This window comes from Cupressus sempervirens, chromosome 7 (genome assembly GCF_028749045.1).
Source record: "Cupressus sempervirens isolate cs-2001-9-10 chromosome 7, ASM2874904v1, whole genome shotgun sequence".
Lineage (NCBI taxonomy): Eukaryota > Viridiplantae > Streptophyta > Pinopsida > Cupressales > Cupressaceae > Cupressus > Cupressus sempervirens.
Window position 1 is genome coordinate 931,441,571 of NC_143124.1, and position 24,113 is coordinate 931,465,683.

Sequence of the window (24,113 nt, forward strand, 5' to 3'; positions counted from 1 at the left end):
GTTACCAAAAATTTGTTAGTAAACAAATTTGTCCCTTCAAAATTAAATACAAAGAGTGACTCAAAATGTCCAAATAGAAGAACAATTTCCACTAACTATTGGAAATACTATCATGAAATTGATAGCTTTCTTCTAAATTGAGAGGTATAGCACCCTCTTAGAAAGATATTCAAAGAATTTAAATAGCTGGTTATGTCTTTCACCAGAAGACACAAAGGCTTTCTAGCATTTACCCATCACTATGGGATAAATACAATTATAAGATTTATAAACTAGACAATGAGGAGAGAAAAATGAACAAACAACCACATGACCATCTATCCAGTCTTTCATATCATAGGGGAAGTGTAAAGAAACATTATTTTATTATATTGAATATGAATGACAATGCAAAATTGCACCTATAACACGAAAGAAATGACTGTATAACCATTTTCAATCCAAGAAAATCATATTTAGACTTTAGAATCTAATATATGAAACTCTCTTTTATTTCAGATGCATAACAAAACAATAACAATGTCATTTTATCTCTGTCATTACAGTCAAGTTATAGAAAAATAAAAAATAACACTTCTATTCCTCCTTGTTACAATCACTGCACATAAAAATATATTCTGCCTTTCTTGTAGCTGCAAAACTACTGGTGAAGAGAAGAACCCCCATTGTGTAGAAATCTTCACAATAAATAATAACTTTCACTTGCATTTCGGTTCTAGTAATCATTTCTTGAAAATCATTTTAATCATTCTCGAGAATAATATTCTTCCTACCACTTTAGAATATTTAATAGTTGATCCATTTTAAAGTTTCATACATTATAAAAAATATATTTACCAAAATTAAAATGAATCCCATGTGCATTCTTGGACAGGTGGCATATGTTGGTAACAAATTGTTGTCATGATCTTGTGACTGTCATTGATATACTGTTGCACTTAAACAATCATAAATTTTGATCCATGATGAATTTTATAAAATGGCTTGGAGAGAATTTAGATAATTAGATTTTCTCAAACATATCCAAAATTTAGCTCAATCCAATAGTCAGATTAAAAGCTGTGGACCTCACAACATGACTATTTTTCTGACTTTAGTACATTTGTATTTGTTGGTATGTTGAGAGACCTGCATACAGTCCATCGTAACTTTTGACCTTGGCCAAATTTTGAAGATTTCTGTAGTGAAGATTTAGAAAACTTGCTTTTCTACAACATATCAAAAATTGAGCAAAATCCAACAATGGGATAAAAAGTTATGGCCCCCAAACCGGGACTGATTTTTCTAATTGTAGAAAATCTATGTTCAAATTACTATAAGAAAAACCAGTTTTTACTATTCCAACTTTATAAACTAATAGATGGTGAAAAATTCATGCTGGTTATTATCATTTTATTTATACTCTCAACATTTGGTAGGACATGGGTCATAATATCTTTAGCATAGGAGAGCACCCTTGTATTTTGAGAGTCCCATTTTAATTTCCCCCATTAAATTGAGCATGGCTGAAATTTGATTCCTCACTAAAATATTCCTCACACTAAAATGAGAAATCACCATTATTTTCATCTTGGAATGCATTGGTAATTGAGCCATTCAAACTTAGAGCTTGAGATTTTTGAACTTGAACTGACCCAATTTTGGACTTTGAACTAAAAGTTGAACTGAATTCCTGGACCTTGAACCATGAACCTTGTTGAAATTTGAATTTGAAGTTGAAGTGTCCCGAAGGTTCAACTTCAACTTCAACTTAGGAACTCTCGAGTAATAGCAACATGTCTTTGGCATGGAACCAAATCCATGCATTTGAGTCGATGGGCTGACTGCAAAATTACATTTCTAAATGCCTGAGCTTATGAAACTTGAATCACTAAACCTAAATGTTTGGGCCTTGATTTTGCAAACTCAAGCTTGAAGTTGGAGTTGAACTTTAAAATCTTTGGTTCAAGTTTGAGTTCAACTTCATATGGATATACTGCACCTTGGAATGTATTGATAATTCAGCCTTCTGCAAATTCGATATTGAAGTTGAAGTTGAAGTTGAAATTCTAAATTTGATGGTTTGACTTCAACATAACTTCACAATTCTATCTTCGTCACAGGTCATAGTTCATAAAATATCGTTAGCAATTAAAAACGAACCAGAATTTACTTTGTAGAGTTAGCTTGGAAGTTTAGAATGTGGGTATCAAAAAGCATGGTAACACAATTGACACCACTTGGTCAAAGGATAAAATTCTACCACGAGAGTAGTATGACTAGGTCCTGTAGCACCCTGGTTATTTGGCTAACCTAGGGGAACTCCTCCATTATTTAATGTGTTGTTCTATTATCGGTTACCTAGCTATTGATTATAATTAGCATAATTATTAGTATGGGGGCCAGAGTTGTAAGAACCTCTTTGCCTATGAAAGATAGTAGATTATTGGTTTATTGTTGTAGTCTTGTCTATTTTCAACTAGCTCATGTCATTAGCATACTAGTGAAAATCCTCTAGAAGGATTCTATATCAGTTGCAAGATGTGTGATTTGATGAAGTGGTTAGGGAGACTGTACATGCATGCCTAGTGAGACAACATGGATAGTGGGGTTTTCCACACTCAGGCTAATGGATAAAAAAGGAAAGGAATTTGTATGATGGGGTGACTTGTGGGGTCAAAGTAGAGAATGAAGTCTTGAGTATCGAAGGTATCATTTGTTGATCCCAATGGGGATATTGTGGAGTTGGAGTAGTAATGGCATGTGGTGCATAAATATAATGGGAGGTGGGATAAGTTAGTAATCCCACCATGGGAAGTGTGTTATAGCTATCTAGATGAGGAGCTACTCTGGATTGGGATTCACATGGCATACTTGGTCAAGTGTCAAAAGAGAAGTTTGTAAGTTGCATGGAGACTTCCAAGGCCAAGGCGTAAACTTTAGCCAGGGTATCCCAATTTTCTTGGGGTATGGTTTGTATGATGAAAGTGGACACAACTCGAGGGTTAACATCTAAATAAGTCCTTAGGGCCAGTTCTAATGTGGGAGAAAAAACATCCAAACACCACTTTAAGAATATTGGAACTAGTTATTAAATAATGGAAAAGGCTCATTTGGTTCCTTTTGGAAACCAATAAACTGATGATGGCATAAGGTAGGGTTGTTCCCAAACTAGAATGTTGGGACGAAGGTTTTCTCCATATCAACCCATCTACTAACGGAATTAGCGAGGAGATTGAAATACCAATTCAACTCATTGGGACTGAGGGTCATTGGAAACGTGTGACAAGAAACATCTTCATGTTCTACATTATTTTAGACCAAAGCATCCTTGAATGCCTAGACATGTTCTTTCATCGTCCGAGAACTCAAATGTTCATATTTTGGGAAAAGTTTCTTAGGATGGGACGGTAGGTCATGCATCATAGGGAAAGTTGTTAAAGGTGATAACTATCCCACAATAAATGCTAACTACTATGGAATAGCCATTGTCCTAGGTGGTAATTGAGACATAATTACACTCTGAATAGTGATTGTAGGTTGAGGCCTGCCAACCTTACCCTTCTTATTCTTCTTCTTATTTTTTGCTTATTTTGGACTATAAGACTGAGTTCTACAAACTTTGTGAGGATAGTTGATGAAAAAAATTGCCGAAGGCTTGTCATAGAGAAAGAGATGAGTTAGTGCAAAGTTTTGGGGCTATGATACTTACTAAACTATCATTCAAGTGGAAACTAGTTAAGTTCTTCAAATTTGAAGCCAAAATTAGATGAAGTAGATGAACTTGAACTTTCCTAGGCCAATTCTTACACTACATAGGATCAAACAATGCCAAGACTCATTGATGCAATGGAAGCAACCCATAGAAAGGCTCAATAGGCCCTCCTTCTAGCACCATTCATCTTTTGATATAAATTTATTTCATACACTACTGACAGAGTAAAAATTGCCACCGAACTAGATTGTTCAACCAATACTCCTTGAAAGAGAAGAAAGGGGAACTCTCAACTCACAAGCTCTTGTAGATTAGGTCAAAATAATGAAAGGAATAGGAAAATTTGGATAAGGTGGTGACTATATTTATAAGAAGGAAAGTAGTCTTCAATGAGTCTTTATGTGCATAGGATTTTGGCAGGGAACCATGTGAACTAGGTTGGGAAAATTTCATGTAAGATGGGACCAAATGGGATACTAAAAGCAAATGAAAATAATAAAGAACCTAAAAAGTTAAAGATTTAATCTACCTATAGTCTATGTTTGCACTATTATTATCAACAATACATGCTTGATCAATCAATCTAACATTGCTAAGTGTTGCAAATGAAATATTACTGAAGTAAGCAAGATCATTTAGTTTTATCCAAGCCATGGAAGATAATAATAAAAAAATAGAAATATCTCACTACATTTAGAGATAAATGAATCCCACAACAAGCATTCTAGGATTCCTCTATCCTAATAACAATTTAAAATACCAACAAGCAATGGTCTAATGAAAGATCCAAGGAAGCCAAATTGCGAAAGGAAAGGGTGGTACTGCTTCATTAATAATAATGTTGTTAGAATGAAATGGAAGATAAAATTATCAATTTGACCAACCCAAGAACAATTGGCAGTCTTCTTATTTGTAGACTACTATCAATGGTACTAGGTGGGAAACTAACTTCTTGCCCTAACTAATTCACCTAGCTCCTTTATTTTCAAGATTTACTAAATCTACTACCATCTTCATGCAAAACAATCTTGTGGACAAGGAAATTACACTTAAAAAGCCATGAAAGGAGGATAGAAAGAAGTATGGAATGAGGGAAGGGATTTCCCAAGGAAAATCTGGTCCATAAATGCCGATCTTTACACACCTTTTCTATCATGTCTCTATCATATATCTCTTCAAGGAACCCGTAGATTAATAAGAACACTCCACTCCTCTGACAACCTTAAATGCAACAGGTACGTAGGGAAACATGTAGTTGACAAAAGGGTACTATTTATCTTCCATCATTAATATCCTATTGCATAATTGATAAATCTATCAGCCACATCAATGACTAAAGGAACGGTTTGGAAGGATTTCATGTGCATTTGTTTAGCCATTAGAAGGAATGAATTTCAAAGAACTTGGAGCATGAGATACTGACTATCGACAACCACATAATGCAAGTTCACCTGACCAAGTGATGAGGAAAAGGAATCTGACTTGGGTTTATGTTTTATCGAGTTGTGGTGCCTCCAAAATCAAATGAAATTAGTATTGAGCAGGTATTGAAGGTGGCAACAAATATTTCCATGTGCCAAAAATCTTGTGTGTAGGGAAGTCCTTGTTGCATACCCTCCCACCTCATGACACCGAAAGGGTCAAAAGTGTATGGGGAAGCCTCATTGAGCTAGGAAGATAAGCATTTTAGATCCATCTTTACAGAGTACCAATCATGCAAGCACCCTTCCCTTTGCTAGCCTATTGCCTCTAGGGCTTCCATTCTAGGGAAACCTTGTCTCATGTGCTAATCCTTCCATGGTTTGGATCTCAGGATCTAGCTAACCTAGACCCATCAAGGAATCATCTTCCCACCTTTGTCTAGAGGTTTACCTTTTTATTAGGTGCCCTACCTTTCTAGGAATTTGCATCCCTCTTTTACAGCCATGATACTTGAATAATGTTTTCGGTCCTCCAAAGCCAATATCCATTAGTTCTTATAGAGACCAGACATTTATTTCCTCTTTCCAAAAGTTATTTATTTACTTAGGTTTTAAGGTCTCTAGGATTTAAGAGGTTATTTTCCTTCCCATCCTTCTAAAAGGATAATTGTGCTACACAGAGAAGGCAAGTAGAACCTAAAATTTTGAATAAGTATAGCAATTGACAAATGACAAAGAAAAGGGTAGTTGGAAGCCATACCTTGGGAACATGAAAATTGTATCTTATTGGTAATGAGGTGAAGAATTCCCCAAATCCTATGAACCTAGAATTTTATGAATGTCAAAAAAAATTGTATACATTTTTCAAAACCCAAAATTATATCATTTTCTCTTATTTTAGAAACCTAAAAATGCACATTTCCCGAGCAAGACTTTCGATGGTGTGGGTCATGATGCTGAGTTGTCCTTGTATGATTGACAAGACCATTATTCAACATTGTTACCTTGATATTTTAGAGGGACAGTTAATTAAATTAATTCTAGAGAGAGAGAGAGGTTAATTCCCACCTATTTTAAAAATATTCTCTCCCCATACTTTTCTCTCTCCCTGTACTACCTCTCTGCATGTACTAAAACCTTCTCTCTCCCCATACTACCTCCCTTTATGTACTAAAACTTCTAGAAAGAAGTTCAAATTTGGATACCTCTCTCCACGTACTAAAAATCATCTCTCTCTCTCTACCTACTCTAACTTTTTTCCCTAATCTTAACCTGGAGATTTCAAGAACCCAACCTGACCTCCTATTTTCAAGAGACTGAAATGTCATTCACAATGCAGGAGAAGCAGATGGTTAATAAGTACATTCATAACATATGCAAGGTGCACCCTTTTGACAAGATTTCTCAAACCAATCAACTTTGATAAATAATGTTTTCAAGATATTCATGAAGTAGAGTTGTTGATAATACCATTATGACAACATACTTGACTCAATTGGACAACCAAATAAATTTTATTATTGCACAATCCTATAGTCAAAATTTCCATGATAGAGATGATAAACTAGTTGCACTCAAGGATGGATAGCTCACCATACATCCAAATCTTCTAGTTGCAAATATAAGTTGATCACCATTGTCAAGGCATACAATCTATTTGACTAGCTTCTCCTCATCCTCCAACTTATGGCATTCAAAATGGTGGTAGATCTAGAGTATAGATAAATACCTAATCTTTTCAAAAGCATGGGAAAAGTGCATAACGTTGGCAATATTCTCTTTCACTTCTCCAGCTCACAGCTTCCAATGGAGATCAATGGTATTCACAGGAAAGGTCAGAGGTGAGGCACATAAACTATTTGATAATAATTCTCCAACAAATGTAATTGACAGGTGTAACAAGAGAAAATCAAGCCATAGCCAAATGCACCCAAATTGTTTGGTTAAATCCTCTCCTCACAAAACCATGACTTTGAGGGACAAGATAAGACATGTGAGCCATTTGGTAGTAGCAGTGTGAGAGTCAAGGCAACTTCCCAATATGTAGTAGCAAATGTGAAAAGCAAGGTACATGATTCCAAGATGATAACGGTTCTATCAAACATACACAAGCATGCAAACTGTTGACATTATTATTTCAAATCAATATAGGCTGTAGGTGTAAACTCTTGGAATGACAACATTGGTTGGAATGTGATCTATTTGAAAATATACCTAGTGTAGAGTTTGAAGTGCCTTTATGGGTATATGTAATGCGGTTACCATTATAAAGAATGCATCACTACTATTGGATATAATACATTGGAAAGCCATCATCACAAAGAGAGAAACAAAATGATTGTAGGGCATGCACAAAATTGAATTGATAAGGATCTCTTAGAACCTCTGAAGTTAGTGCAACTTCAAATGTGAAGTAAACTTATCAAATATATCCACTATCCTCCTTTCTCATGTCTCCTTCTTAGCATGAAAATAAAAATATGTTGCTTGCTAATACCCTCCTACCGCAAGGTTTAATCTAATTTACATTTACTGGGTATGCAAATTGTTTGACAAAATGCTCTAGCCCACAACACATTCAAAGATTGATTGATGACAAATGAAGAGGAACATTTTATGGCAGAAAGATTAGTAATCCAAGTATGCAGTGAATTATCATTTCATCATCATGACAAAGTATGAGATTTGAGAAATCAAATGAAGCTGAATCATCGATACTCACCAAATACATGCTTATCAATAAATTGTATTTTTGGGTTTTTATTTGGTGAAAATGACATTGTCACTCATAGGTTAAAATTTTAACTTGCACTTTGTAAAAGTTAGTGTTGGTTACAAACCATCTTGCAGTAGTCCAAACTCTAACTTTTTGAGTGGTTACAAACCTAAAAAATTGGTTATGCTAGAATAGCTATAAATTTTTGAATCTCAATTTAATATGGAACTTTTTGGACTTGGAGACAGGAAAAACTTATGTTTTGATAACAAGGCAATTTTTGGAAAGTGCATACAATTATTGTTCTTGTAATCAGTCATTTCTTATGTTCTTTACTAGTGCTAAGAAATAAAGAAAGTACACTTTGTGTTCTCTCTTTCTACATATTTGAAAAGTTGAAATGTTGATTCTTTCTTTGTAGTGAGTGTTTTCCACAATATTGTGCAAATGTTCATGAATTATCAAATTAGCATTGTGTTAGTGATAGCTCTCAAGATTATTTTCATTAACAGTTTACATTGATTTTATAGAAACATTGATGTCGTGTGGTGCATTCGCTATCAATGGTTTCCATTTTATATTCTAAGTTCTAATCATCGTTATTGAAAAATAAAAAAAATAATCTTACAAGGAAGCTGCCCCTCTAAATATAGAGGAAGGCCATATATCAAGGGCCTATCCAACTATTGGAGAAATCAATTTGCCACAAACTTCATTGGGCTAAATCGCATATTTTTTTAAGTGACAAATCTGTTTAGCAACAGATTTTTGGTGACTCTACTAGGGATTTGAACAAGAAAGATTATTTAGTCGCCTATAATGAAGCAAAATCATATTGCCACATGAGAATGTGTTTCTAGTGCTACAACTGAATCTTGGCTTCCAAGACACACAAGAAGATATTATTTCAAATTTTAACACTCCAGCCTTGAGGTATAGATGAAGTGCTCAACAATACCATTAGGTGAATCAAGTTCTAGAAGAAGAAGAGGAATTTGGGGAAATCTTGCGAAGACCTCCTATTGGTCAAAATGTTATGGTTTTTGAAAGAATAGTTGTTATTCCAAGAAGAAACAGGCAAAATCTTGGCCACATCCAAGACCAAGTGAACAATAACCATTAACATGGTTGATAAGGTACCTTCCCTTGAATGAAGGTTGGTGACTCTATTTAGAAGATTGAATATTAGCGATTCTATCTAAGGTTCAAATTCAAAACATGGTTTGGTAAAAGAGAAATGTTGAAAGTGACAATGATAGTGACAATGATGATGAATTCTGTATTCGAGCTTTTGGGTAAGATTGTGTAAGATTTTTTAGCGTCAACATTTTGGATCATACTCTATGATCCATCATCAGGATGTTAAAGAGAGAGCTAAGAAAGTAGAAAAATCATGGATTGTGGAAATCTATTGCAATTAATGATGATGAATACTTTTCATATCCCAAGAAGCAGATTCCTGATGAGCCTCTTCAAGTTGAATTCTAAAAGAATTTCTATGGCGGCAGGAGGCTAGATTCTAGAATGTTTCATCCCTACTTGCTGCAATTTTTTCTAAAGATTGAAGGAGATGATGGAAAGGATTATGGGTATCTTTCTCATTATCATGATTCTTTATTTGAAAGAGGTTCAACATATAAGGATAAAGATGTTTTTGAAAAATGCCTTTCATCTAAATCAACAATGAAGAATAATGGGAATGTCTCTCAACAAAATCAGATTTTTATTGATCCTGAGCATTGCTATCTTTTTTAAGAGTTTCTATGGTGGATGGAAACTAGATCCAAAAAAGATCCATCCATCTTTGCTCCAAACATTGCAAAAGATAGATGAAGAAGAAGGTAGAGATGATCAATTTTTCTCTCACAAACCAAAATCATTTTCAGAAAGAAGTTCCACATGTTATTATAAGGAAGACCTTGATCATAAAAATAATTCATGTGAATCAAGGATGGATAATGGTGGTAAAAAAAGTAGCCCAATGCCTACACCTATTGCTCTTCAATATAAAACTTCCATTGATCTTAATCAGGTTGAGTTTTGAAAAAGCTTCTATGGTAATGTATGCCTAGATCCTCACAAAATACATCCTTCTTTACTTCAAACACTAAGGGAGATTTAGAAAGAAGACCCATGCAAGAATTATTTTCTTGGTAACAAAATATCTCTCAATCCAAATGTTAGAAAGGACTCATCTAAATCTTCATGCATGAAAGAAGAAGGGGATTCTATGTCTAATCAAGGAGAGGGTCAAGAAATGGGGTCTATAGGAGAAGGGTTTGCTAATGTATTAGGGCATCACTGTGAAGATTTCAAAATCTAGGAAAACATATTCAATCATCTCTATCCTAATGAGAAAGAAAAAGAAATATCAAATGTTTCTCTAGGAACTACACAACATATGATTAAAGATGAGGGAAACGTGGATCAAGGTGAATTTCATGCTACTTTTATTCCTACTTGGTGCCTCAATGCTTTAGACAATGACTTCCTCTGTGGAGAAGACCTTCCTATTCATTCACCTTTAATCATTAATGATGAGAACTCTATTGTTGAAGTCAATTCTTTAGAATATTTTTAATAATATTCTACCATTACCACTGATAAAGAAATAACCTCAAGTAAAATCTCACTGACATATTCATTAACTCCTGAGATTGAAGTCTTTACTTTTGAGTATGTTGAGGAGTTTTTAGAAAGTGGTATGATCATCAAAAGAGTAGAAGAGCATTTTCAAGAGAAATCCTTTTCAAAGTTACATGCAAGTGGAATATGAAGCTTTCCCATTTTGTGAAGATGGTCATTAGGCAAAATCAATGAACCAAGTTTGTGAAAACATTGATGAAAATTTAATAATAGGCATTGATGGAAATGGGAATTAAATATAGGCCTCAAGTAAAAGAAGATGACACATCAAGCTCTCACTCTTCCTCATGCATGAAACCTAAATTTGAAGCATTCAAGTTCACAAGTGGAGACTACTACATAGAAAACATTGTGATGGTACCTTGCACTAGAGAAATACTTAGCTTTGAAGAAATGTGTTGTGATATAATGATTGAAAAATGTGAGGATAAAGGCATAGATGATGATGCTCTTTTAAAAGAATTTCCCTCACATTAATATCAATCGATGATCAATTCTCCTGATCAGATAAACTCATTAGAGGATGTGCATTCATATTGGAATAATTTCATAGAGAATACAAACACAATAATCCCCATGGAAAAGAAAGAATGTCTGGTGTTAAAAATGAGTTCAGGACTTTATGATGACCAATCACTAGAAATTCAAGTAGAGGGCTTGCAAAATAGAGGAGAAGATTAGAGATACATTCAAAAGCTTGAGAATCTAATTCCATAATTCTTTCAAGATGAAAGAATTGATGACATGCGACAAGAAGAAGGTTAGATCGTAAAGTCAAAGATTTTTAATGAGGCATGGTTATTTGGATACATTTCCTTGTTCAAAGCAATGGAGCATGTTAGGAATCAAGAATTCAGAATCCAAGAGCAAACCTACATTCAAGTTCATGATTCAGGGGGAGTTGTCACCTATTAAGGGACCATGGCATATATTTTTCCTAGCCAGTTAATGGGTTTGCATAAATCATTTGGAGCTAGAGCTATCAGAGGTAGGGGTTTCCTACCATGTACATATGTTAGTTAGGAGTTCTTGTTGTGCCTTTGCCTCCCTTTTGTTTGGTTAAGTTTTGGCGTGCCTAGTCCCTTTTCATATTTTATCTCCTTTTTGGGTGACTCTATAGCCCTTTTGATAAAGCACTGCTATTTCTTAACTTTGGGTTTATTCAGTGTCCTACATAGTCCTTGTCCCCAGATAGAGCCAGCTGTTACCCATATATTTTAAAGGGAGAGTTAATTAAATTAATTTCAAAGAGAGAGGTTAATTCCCACCTATTTTAAAAATCTTCTCTCTCCCCATACTTTTCTCTCTCCACATACTAAAACCTTCTCTCTCCCCGTACTACCTTTCTCTACATACTACAACTTGTAGAAAGAAGTTTGGATTTGGATACCTCTCTCCACATACTAAAAATCCTCTCTCTCTGCGTACTCTAACTTTTTGCGCTAATCTTAACCTAGAGATTTCAAGAACCCAACCTGAACTCCTATTTTCAAGAGAATGAAATGTCATTCATAGTGTAGGAGAAACCAATGGTTACTAAGTACATTCATAACATATGCAGGCTGCACCTTTTTGACAAGATTTCTCAAACCAATCAGCTTTGATAAATAATGTTTTCAAGAGATTCATAGAGTAGAGTTGTTGATAATACCATTATCATGCAACATACTTGATTGAATTGGATAGCCAAATAAATGTTATTATTGCACAATCTTGTAGTCGAAATTTCCATGATAGAGATGATCAACTAGTTGCACTCAAGGATGGATAGCTCGCCATACACCCAAGTCTTCTAGCCGCAAATATAAGTTGATCACCATTGTCAAGGCACACAATCTATTTGACTAGCTTCTCCTAGTCCTCCAACCTGCAACATTCAAAATGGTGGTAGATCCAAAGCATATACAAAATACGTGATCTGTTCAAAAGCATGGGCAAAGTGCATAACGTTGGTAATATTCTCTTTCACTTCTCTAGCTCGCGGCTTCTAATGGAGATCAGTGGCATTCACAAGAAAGGTCATAGGTGAGGCACATGAACTATTTGATAATAATTCTCCAACAAATGTAATTGATAGGTGTAACAAGAGAAAATCAAGCCACAGCCAAATGCACCCAAATTGTTTGGTTAAATCCTCTCCTCACAAAGCCATGACTTTGAGGGCCAAGATAATACACATGAGCCATTTGGTAGCAGCAGTGTGAGAATCAAGACAACTTCCCAATATGCAGTAGAAAATGTGAAAAGCAAGGTACACGAGCCCAATATGATAATGGTTCTATCAAACATACACAAGCATGCGAACTATTGACATTATTATTTCAAGCCAATACAGGCTATAGGTGTAGACTCTTGGAATGACAACATTGATTGGAATGTGATCTGTTTGACAATACGCCAAGTGTAGAGTTTGAAGTGCCTTTATTGGTATATGTAATGCGGTTACCATTAAAAATAATGCATCACTACTATGGATATAACACATTGGGAAGCCATCATCACAAAGAGAGAAACAAAATGATTGCAGGGTATGCACGAAATTGAATTGATAAGGAGCTCTTAGAACCTCTGAAGTCAGTGCAACTTCAAATGTGAAGTAAACTTATCAAATATATCCACTATCCTCCGTTCTCGTGTCTCCTTCTCAGCATGAAAATAAAAATATGCAGCTTGCTAATACCCGCCTCCCGCAAGGTTTAATCTAATGTAAACATTTACTGGGTACACAAACTGTTTGACATAATGCTCTAGCCCATGGCACATTGAAAGGTTGATTGATGACAAATGAAGATGAACATATTATGGCAGAGAGATTATTAATCCAACTATCTAGTGAATTATGATTTCATCATCATGACAAAGTAAGAGATTTGAGAAATCAAATAAAGCTAAATCATCGATACTCAACAAGACCGAACACATGCTTATTAATAAATTGCATTTTTGGTTTTTTGTTTTGTGAAAGTGACATTGTCACTCATAGGTTAAAATTTTAACTTGCACTTTGTAAAAGTTAGTGTTGGTTATGAACCATCTTGCGGTAGTCCAAACTCTAACTTTTTGAGTGGTTACAAACTCCAAAAATTGGTTATGCTAGAATAGCTATAAATTTCTAAATCTCAATATAACAAGGCAATTTTTCAAAGGTGCATACAATTGTTGTTCTTGTAATCTGTCATTTTTTATGTTCTTGGTGCTAAGAAATAAAGTACACATTGTGTTCTCTTTCTACATATATGAAATGTTGAAATTTTGATTCTTTCTTTGTAGTGGGTGTTTTCCATGGTACCGTGCAAATGCTCATGAATTATCAAATCAACATTGTGTCAGTAATAGCTCTCAAGCATAGTTCTTGATTTTTTTCATTAATAGTTTACATTGATTTTATGGAAACATTGATTTTGTGTGGTGCATTCACTATCAATAGTTTCCTTTTTATATTTTAAGTTCTAATCATCTTTATTGAAAATTTAAAAAATTATCTTATGAGGGCGCTGCCCCTCTAAATGCAGAGGAAGGCCGAATATCAAGGGCCTATCCAGCTATTGGAGAAATTGATTTACCACACAATCCATTGGGCTAAATCTCGTATTTTCTAAGTGACAAATTTTTTTACCAACAAACATCCACTCGCATGACACATTGGACTGTTAAATGCTAGGTACTTTTTGATGTGAGAATCATTCAAAATTTGAAATACTATACATCACGAATGATGCAAGGTGCTTGACTTGAGGAATGTTGCATCTAGGTAAGTGAGAGAAATGAAAAGTCATTGCCTACCTCCACCTAAATGTTATAGAGCCACTGGCACAATGCCAAGCAAGTTGTTGCTCATGTTACCAAGGCTGAGGTTGCACGTGTACATTTAATAGTGACAAAATGTCTATACTTTTCATCTTTCAAAGCCAAAAAAAAAACAAATCCCAGGCACTCATGGAGGCACACCTATAAACTTCCATGGTCGAGTAGAGAAAAACAGACCTAGTGAGACTTCACTCACAAAACTAAACTAGGACCAAAATAGGGTAAGTTAGAGAGTACCCAGATGGTGGAGACCAACCTTCAATAGGGCAAGCACTCATAAAAACCAAGGGAATAGACCTCGCACCACCAAAACGAATGATGCACCAAGGGTGAAGCCAAAGTAGCTCCGCCCAAATGACAAACAACATAAGGATGAACACACATGCAAACTCGACCAAAAAAAGAGTTGCACACTTGCAAAAGAAAAGAAAACCATATCGAAGCAATGAAAGAGACCAAAAACAAAGGAACAAAACAAGAGAAAGAAAAGAGGACCTTGCAAAAGGAACTAGGGAACATGACCTACAAACGCAATGAAACACAACAAAGGATGGAACTAAACCACCAACCTGGGATGCCAAAACAAAGAGTATCACAATCCAAAAATCCATCTTTATTTGCACATGAATCATAACTAGCTTGGCCCTAAGAAGGCCACTTCATGGGCTTTGAGCAACAAAACAACTTTCAGACAATGTGACGACCAAAGCGACAACTTTACTTGCAAAGCATAATTGTGAATATTGAAAAAAGTGACAATTAATCCCTTTACATGTCTTAAATACATATTGATCATGATAGCTAAAAGGGTGCACTAATTCTGCTTGCCTTCGATTGATGAACGTTGTCATGCATCTAGCCTTAAGACCACATAAATTGCTCCCCCACCCTAAAGACATGCGAGAATAAGTTCTTTCCTAATTTGAGAGTACCTTTTGCAAAGACCACAGACTTTCGACCTTGGGGTTGGGAATCTCTACTTCCTTCTCCCACACAAAAGGGGTCATGTATCTAGACAAGGATAAGGAAATCAAAAGATCGAAAATGAAACCAACTAGAGGGACTTACCCCAAATAAGGTAAGCCTAAAAAAGAAAAGAGGGGACCCAACTTTTTGCGAACAAAAAGTAGGGACGTGTATGCAACACATAACATAAGTTCAACATCATACCTTTACAAGAGCAAGGAGACATTTCATGTGCAAATGATGTGAACTTGGATAATAGCTATGTGAGTGTTGTTGTAGTTGGGGAGTTGCTTGAAAATGTTTTAGTAGTCCTAAAAATATTTTTTAAAGAATAGTTTATCCATACTCCATTTTTTGTTATTAGTAATACATTCTCTCATATGTCACAAGTCCATCAAAATCCAATTATTCTTTAAGGGGAAGTGTTAACATTAGTCTTAACTAAAGTTTGAATAAGACTCAATATATAAACCGTAAATGTGTTAAAACAACGTATTATTTGTAAATCTTCTCTCCACTTTCTTTATAAACACTATTTTTTTGTCAATTGATTTAGTGTGATATCAAGGAAGTTATTATTTGTAAGAAATTGGTTAATCTATAACAATTATAAATATTTTATATGGTGATGAAAAATGAATAAAATAATTTTATATTTTCTTTTCTTAATATTAATTCTATTTATTAAAATTAACATGTTATTTATCATTTTATTTCTCTTCTCTAACTTCTTCCATTCAGATAAGAAAGCATAGAAAATTATTCAAACCACATATATAATTGAAAATCCAACATCTATAATTCTAAAATTGTTAAATATTAATAACTTGTCCCTTATAAGGATTGAGAACATTTTTCTTTTTCCCCCTAACACTGGAAAAGAAAGACTTGCTCGTGAAGCAAGATTTCTCTATACCAATCAATGCTATTCATATTGGTTAGAGATTGTAGCTGCATTTATATGAAACAGATGAACTTCACGGTACCTGTATTTGGTCCAGAGTACATAGATATTGGTATTGGAGTAAATTCGTTGAGTTGAGCTGAGGAGTGTAGTGAAGCTGCAGGTGCCACGTCAGGAGGATCGTCGTCGTCGTCATCATCGTCATCATCCCCATGACTCTTCCAACATTCCTCCATTCCACACACATCATCATACAGCATTCTCTTCAACTTCAACATCTCTTTCAACCTGAAGATTCAAATAATATATTGTCTCACTAATCCTTAAAATACAACATATAAACATAAGCAATGAGAAAACGTCATAGTCTGAGGACGTAATTGTACGGAAACCCTAAACTGTTTTGGAATTGTCTAGCTCGAAAAGTTCTTGCAAATTAATGGGCATCAAAGTCACAACACGGGTAAATGAAGCGAGATAAAATAGTCTAGGCAATATATAGAAGATTCCGCCATATAAATCTAAACAAATGAACACATTTCTATTAAAAACTGTATAATTTATAAATGCACTCAGATTGATTTTGATCTATTTATAAAGTGACTGTTTTTGCAATAAGACAACTATGAATGTGATCTCAAACAAACTATAAAAACAAATCAATATTTAAAATGAAATAACTTAGAAAAATAAGTTAATTTTGACTATTTAATATTTTTGATCTATGAATCAAGTCTAAGTGTATAATGCTGCCTTAACGTATGATGCCTAAGAAGTCCAGACCATAAAAACAAATCAAAATATAACATATAATGTTAAACCAAATTTCATCTCAATAACATCTAAAACTAAACTATATATTAATGATATTTCTGTTATATACAACAAAATAGCAATTAAAATTTTTGAATGACTTTTATGGTATCATATGAATGAAGAATGCCCAACCTAAACTGCCTTAACTGTTGGATTCTTTGAAAACTCTATCTTCTAAAACTAATTTCTTCCAAACAAAAAGAATCATAACTTGTTTTAGTAAGTATGCCACAGCAGTTAATTATGTGCTACAATTGTGACATCTCCTCTCCTATAAGCACCTTTGATTAGTTTCTATAATATAGCATAGATGGTGCTTGATTTATATGCAGAGAAATCAAACTTCAGGAATTCAAACGATCTAAGCAGTTTAACCCAAAAAGAATTCTTCCAAATTAATACATTAACAATAACAAACTTTTGTCTTATAAAAAATTAGAAGCCTGCTTGGAAATAGCATACGCTACAACTGTGAGAATCCTCTTCTTCTATATAAAACACATAATAATAACAAAATGGTCAGCTGGTACCTTGGCTTCTATAATGTAGTGTTGGTTGATTTAGGTATAAATACCCTAACTTTCAAATTAATAGACTACAATCAAACCTCTCCCAAAACAAATTAGGCTTCAAAGACAGGTATGGTATAACTACAACAGTGAACTTGCAGACATATATATACATCCAAAATGGGCAAAAGGAACATTTGAATGGGTTTTATAAGCCACTCGTTTGAATGCTGCTGTGAAGCACACGTTCTGGCATGGCGGGCTCGTGGCAGTTGCAGTTATTCGTGTGGCTACACCAGCTGAACACACTCTTTTCTATTTACATTCACAGATCTTAGTACATTCTTTAGCCATCCCGATTGCAACATTCTGTCCACATGTTCTCAATTAGCTTTCCTTAAGTACACATTAAGCTTTTCGGTATGGAGACGAAGATATGATGCCAATGAAATGCTGGAATAAGATTATCGAAGAATCTAGTTTAGGTTTTTGTTTTTGTTAATGGAGTCATGAAGCTCAATATATTTTTGAGCTTAATTGTGTAAATGTTATTTTTAGCATTTAAAGAAAGAAATTAAGAAGTTGACAAATGGTTGATTATAGACTAAGAGTGGGGAGGAAAGGTGGAACAGGAAAAATGAGGAGCATGAAATTCAAAGAGAAGATTACGATTAAGAAAAACAAAAAACAAAAGGAAATAGTGTTGATGTGGATTTTGTTATTATTCAAAGAGAAGATTAAGATTAAGAAAAAGAAAAGAAAAAAGGAAATAATGTTGATGTGGATTTTGTTATTATTTAAACTATGGGTAAATTAAATTAGGTTAAAGTTTAATAAATAATAAAATATAATTAAATTTATTTAATCTTATGTTTTTATGAGGTTGGTCAAGTTTTTATTTTTATTTTTAAAGAACATCTTTCTACAAATATGTAGTGATTGTAAGGGAAAATGATGTTATGTCTTAAGAGGTCTCCCCCTACTAATGTTATGAATGTCATAAGTAAATATTTGTAAGTTGACAATTTTCTTTCAACATTTAGTAATATTGAGAGAGTTTGATTATCAAAGAAAAGGTAGATAAAAATATTAAAACTGATATTTAATTATTCAAAAAAGATTATAAAAATAATATGAGAATAAAACTATCTAAATCTTTGTGATATCATTTATGTATCATTTAATGAAAACTAAAAGATAGTAAGTACCTTTCTATTCTTATATATTTTGAGTTTACATTTATAAATCATATTACTTGATTTTTAAATAAAAACTCATAATTAAGTGAATAAATTTGCTATGTAAATATTTTTTATTTATGTAATATAATTCTTTTTGTTCAGATCATACCAATGAGTTTTGATTTTTCAATTAATTCAAAGATTTTAAGTATTCTTAAATATAATTTTAGATTGATAAGTAGGAGATCATTTCCACAGCAAGTCAAATTGTGATATTGCTATGAGGATTTAACTGTGTGATTTTGAGTCAAACTCATTGACCCATGTTTCATGAGTAGTGATTCAACATGAATCCATCTCTCATGAGAATAAATGGAAAACTTAGCACTCATTGGATCTAGGTGATGCTCACAGAGGTGAAGCATCGAGACTTCCCAAGAGGTCACTCATCCCAGTGCTACTGTCTATCCTTGGTTGGAGTAGTACTAGGATGAGTGACCTCCCGGGAAGTCCAGGTGCTTCACCCCTATGAGCATCACCTAGATCCAATGAGTGCTAAGTGTCCCATTTATTCTCATGAGAGATGGTTAGATATACAATTGATTATTTTAAGTTAATAGTTTTATTGTTTCAGTAAAATTATAACAACCATTTGAAAGGAAATGAGTTTTCCATGTTCATTTTGATTTTGTGCAAAGGTTAGGAACATCAAAAGCCCAATAATAAGAAAAGTCAATGAAATATATAAAGAAATTGAGTTTTTTCATTCATTAGTTAGGTCATATTCTTAGGAGGTGAGCACATAAATGCAAAGTGGGATTACATGGTTTCCATGAACCATTGTGTGGTATTATGCAAGATTATATAGGAGTCAAATATCCTACTTTGTTCAAAATTGTCAAAACATCTAGAGTTCTTATGTATTTTTAGTAGTTACATTATAAAATTACATCAAATAATTTGAAGCCTATAATATTGATTAATAGTGATCTATAATTTTAGAGTGGTGCTATATTTCTTTTAGAAGACACTATAATATTTACATTATCTTGTAAGTACTACATCATATTTCCATGTATAATAGGGTAGGAGTATATGCTTATTTGTGTTTAGTATAGGATTTATTTAACACCTTGAAATGAGAATCTAAATGTTTCTTATATTTTGAAATATTATGTAAATTTATTATCAGAAATTGTATCCTCATAGAATTCACATTCATTTTGGACTCATTTTTGCATGGACTGACATGGATTATGCCTGAATTGATTGAAAATTTGATGTGATACAAATGTGAAAGAGAAGATATACAAGTATTTGACATTGAAAATTTTTGTTTGTAGTGTCTAATCTAGAGATCTGACATCTTTTTAATTAATTGTTCCCCTATGCCTTCTAGAAGTTAGTGTGTTCTTTTGGTACGTTTTAGACGTGCATGTATCTTGCCTTAGGATCAAGTGTCTTAGTTTTACAAGTCATTTGTATCTTTCCCTAAGTTTGTGTGGTTTATTGATGCAGGAGCATCCTGCATGGGAAAAAATATTTTAAAAAGTAAAATAAAATAAAATTGTGGAAGAGAGAGAAAGTGACAAAAATAGAAGGAAAAATAATAAAAATAAATAAAATAAGGGAAAAGGAGAAAAGAAAAGAAAAGAAAATCCATTTTTGAGGTGCATAGGTGGCATAATAGAAAAATAAAAATAAAAATGGTTGTCATTCCATTTATTGAGGTGTGTAGGCGGAATTCTAGAAGGTTATGGATATTGTGTAGGTAGAATCCTAGAAGGTCGTGGATATTGTGTAGGTGGAATTCTAGAAGGTTGTGGACAAATCATGCATTGGGTGGTAAGTGCCTATTTAAGCATTTCTAATTAAGCTTTGGAAGCTTCAAGGTGGAAAGCTAGAAGGTGTAAAGGCTTCAAGGTGTGATCTCTTCTTAGTAGAAGCTTGGAGAGAAGTAGGAAGTGAGGAGTGAGTTTTCCTGAGTCTGTGGACAGAGTGCCAAATGTGAGGTAGTTTACAGTAGGATTATGGTGAAGTTGTGAGTGTGTGGATAGAGAGTCGAACATGAAGTAGTTTACACTTGTATCTTGGATACAGTTGGAGAAGAGCTAGTGGCTACAGTTTAGAAACAAAGAGGTTTCTTGGTGGCTTGTGAGCACAAGTTTAGATCTTGGAGGTTTCTACCAGAGTGTGGATCTAGACTAGCTTGGGTTTGGATTGGATCTTGAGGGATCTTGCAGAACTATTTTTGTAATTTCTATTGTATTTGGTCGTAGCTAGGAATGCCTTGTCAACCTGACACATTGCATGTAATAGTTATTTTATGAATAAAGATTTGTGATTTGATATTAGATCTTGCATTCTTGGTTAAGAGTTGGTAGGGTGGTGTGGCCCTTCATCAAGTGGTATCAGAGCAAGAGTTCTTGAGTGTACAAGTAGATCACCAAAGTGTGAGGTAGTTTGTACCAGGACCTTTGTTGGGCAAAGTTTATCAGAGCACAGTTGTTCCTAAGCATGTAGACAAATCACGAGAGTTGTGGTAGTTTGCACCAGGACCTTGGGAGGACATGCAAATTTATCGATGGATGCAAAGATGGAGGATTGATCTTGTTGAAGTATGATCATAGAGAATTTGTGGATTGCAAATCTGTTGTCCTAGACTTGTGATGTGGTCCCTGATTGTTCATGCGAGGTGGCAAGTTGCAATCTGACTTGCAAACAATTCAAGGTTGTCACAAGGAGCATGGGAAAGATTTGTTGTAGAGGGTTTATGAAGATCTTAGTAGATGGCTCCAAGAGGATTGGACCCTGAGATGATTGCGAATCTCCATAATATGGTGGAAAGGAGGTTTTCTGAGATGACTGCTCGGCTTGAAGCTAGCTTGGCTGATCGAGTTAGGGATGGGTGAGGAAAGAATTTTGTGAATATTTGTGGAGCTGGAGTCTACCGATCTAGAAGAGAATTGTTTGGCCAGTTAAGAGACTTGTTCAAGAGAGAGATGGCATGAAAAGGTCAAGGTGGAAGAGGTTGGTTTTGTTGATCAATTTGTGGAGTTCGATACAAAACTTGTAGAGTAGCTGGAGGTTTTTGTTGAGGATATTCCTAACCTTGTTGATGTTGGGACAGAGGTTGGTTTTCATGATTCGTTGGTTGAGTCTGACATGGAGATTGTGGAGCACTCAATCGTGGATGACCTAGTTGCTATTGGTGGTGACTTGTATGTTGCAAAGCATCTTGTTGTGAGCAATGAGACCACTAGTGTTGTGAGTTTGGTATGTGTTGATGGAGATCTTCATATTGCTACTGATATGGAGTTTTTTGTTGTTGGTGTGGATTCACTAGTTGATGATGTGGATGAGGGCTTGTTGATGAAGCATTATGTTCAGTTTATTCCTAGGAGTGAGCATGTTGATTGGATGATTGAGATTTTGGTGTTTGATAGAGTGATGCATATGTGGAAGATTTGCATGTTGGTTTTCTTGTCCCTGTTGAGGTGGAAACCTTTGGTGAAGATGAACATGGTTGTAGATCTTTCTTTTTGGTGTTCAAGTGTGGGACACACTTTTTTATCTAGCAGGGGAGTCTAATGCAGGAGCACCTTGCATGGGAAATTTATTTATTTATTTTAAATGTGGAGGAGAGAGAAAGTGACAAAAATAGAAGGACAAATAATAAAAATAAATAAAATAAGGGAAAAGGAGAAAATTAAAAAAAAGAATTTCTATTTTTGAGGTGCATAGGTGGCATAATAGAAAAATAAAATAAAAATGGTTGTCATTCCATTTATTGAGGTGTGTAGGTGGAATTCTAGAAGGTTGTGGATATTTTGTAGGTGGAACCCTAGAAGGTTGTGGATATTGTGTAGGTGGAATTCTAGAAGGTTGTGGAAAAATCATGCATTAGGTGGTAAGTGCCTATTTAAGCAAGGCATATGAGCATTTCTAATCAAGCTTTGGAAGCTTCAAGGTGGAAAGCTAGAAGGTGTGAAGGCTTCAAGGTATGATCTCTTCTTAGTAGAAGCTTGGAGAAAAGAAGTAAGTGAGGAGTGAGTTTTCCTGAGTCTGTGGATAGAGTACTGAATGTGAGGCAGTTTACAGTAGAATTGTGGTGAAGTTGTGAGTGTGTGGACAGAGCACTGAATGTGAGGTAGTTTACAATTGGATTTTGGATAAAGTTGGAGAAGAGCTAGTGGCTGCGGTTTAAAAATAAGGAGGTTGCTTGGTGGCTTGCCAGCACAAGTTTAGATCTTGGAGGTTTCTACCAGAGTGTGGATTTGGACTATCTTGGGTTTGGATTGGATCTTGAGGGATCTTGCAGAACTATTATTGTAATTGCTATTGTATTTGACCATAATCAAGAAGGCCTTACAGCCTGACACATTGCATGTAACAGTTATTTTATGAATAAAGATTTGTGATTTGATATCAAATCTTGCATTCTTGGTTAAGAGTTGGTAGGGTGGTGTGGCCCTTCATCATTTATCCTACAAGTCCTATTTAGAAGAAATGAGCTCTTGGGCATGTGACCTATATTTTTTCATATATTATTCATATAGTGAGTGTGATTCTCACTGCAATTTTTTCCAATTCAAAATTTCCACAAAAATATTGTGTTTGTGTTATCATTATGTAAAATAGAAAATTGTGATCAATGGTAGATCCCCACTTTCTATATACATTGGAAGACCAAAATCCAACCCTTTAGCCATATTTGATTTGTACAACCCAAAAGGATGATGGGATGAAAATGCAAGATCTATTTGTTAAAGGGAAAATGGTGTACATATCCTCTTTTACAATTGGAAAGTCAAGAGGAAGAAACCATACCCACTAAGAGGGAAAGGAAAAAATGTGAGACGTCAACTTTGCAAGTTCAAGATCTTTCTTGGCATTTCCCTCCATAATCAAGGATAAATAAGATAATAAGTACACAAATATAATCTAGGAATTAAAAGACAAGGAATAAAGAAAGGAATGTACACATCTTCATGATCAATGAGGTAAAATGGTCAAGTAGCTGATTTGATGTTGGTTGAAAGCTTCGAAAGACCTAATTCTTTTGAGCCCCTAGAAAATATGAAATCTAAATTGGGAAGAGGTCTAATTATTCTCTAGTTAGGAATGACCTCATTCGTGATCTTCAGTAATGGATGAACCCATACTTGACACTAGGTAAGGGATGACCTCATCCCTTTTCTAGGTTAGAAACTAATGTTTGGAGGTGCATATCTGCTCTCTAAACTGCTGAGACTCAATTTGTTCTATGACTAAAAGATACTAGATCAAGGATGACCTTGATCCTCAACCCAAAATTCTAGATTATAGAAATGAATATGGATCTAGAAAGAGCTTAGAAAGTGGTCCTTATATTTGTGCATAAACCTATGCTCTAAACCTTATAAATTTGAAAAGTGTGTATGTGGGTGGCTATATAGTCATTTACCTTAATC

The 24,113-nt window shown here is 34.5% G+C and overlaps 1 long non-coding RNA gene across 1 annotated transcript in view; it reads right to left on the minus strand.

The window, feature by feature from the left end:
* The window catches only part of LOC149550623 (uncharacterized), a 72,872-nt gene extending 55,028 nt beyond the window's left edge, over positions 1 to 17,844 (minus strand). The window contains exons 1-2 of the long non-coding RNA XR_016354537.1: positions 17,501 to 17,844; positions 16,237 to 16,442 (exon numbers count right to left, since the gene is read on the minus strand). This is a non-coding gene — a long non-coding RNA (uncharacterized LOC149550623). The remainder of the gene's footprint in view (positions 1 to 16,236; positions 16,443 to 17,500) is intronic.
* Between the last annotated feature and the right edge of the window lie 6,269 nt (positions 17,845 to 24,113).